Below are 533 nucleotides of genomic sequence, written 5' to 3' on the forward strand. Positions count from 1 at the left end.
GCTGCTCTTGTCTCTTTGCTTTTCCTGTTAATAACCTAATGAGTAGTAGGTGGGACAGTCAGGAGGAAGGAGAGCTTAAAAATTATGTTCCTCTTTCTTTTCCCCATGCTTTCCAGTGAGAAAATCCTCTTGAACATCAGTAGGGTGTTCTGTTGTGGTTTAGTGTTCATGATGTAAAGCTGGACTTGGAAAATCCTCTGTGCTCACACCTATGTGCCGTGGTTTTAATTTTCTTTATACTATGGCCATGTTTTAGTCAAATGTTTCCGAGGGATTACCCCTTCCCAGAGGAATGCTTACACACCCAGTTGCTTATTTCCAAAGGGTACTGTCCCCTGCCACTGAAAAAAAAAAATTTAGAAGACTGCCCTTGGCTGATAGAGAAGTAACATGTCATTCCAGTGATCTCTGCATTCTAGGAAAGCCTAAATCAACATTGCTTGTTTAGCATGTTGCCCTTTAGCAGCAGTCTCTCAATTTTCAGTCTAAAGTATTACATGGGCTCCCCCCCCCCCCCCCCACCCAACATTCAC

The sequence above is a fragment of the Nestor notabilis genome, unplaced genomic scaffold (assembly GCF_000696875.1).
Source record: "Nestor notabilis isolate BGI_N333 unplaced genomic scaffold, ASM69687v1 scaffold14776, whole genome shotgun sequence".
In the NCBI taxonomy this organism is placed as follows: Eukaryota; Metazoa; Chordata; class Aves; order Psittaciformes; family Psittacidae; genus Nestor; species Nestor notabilis.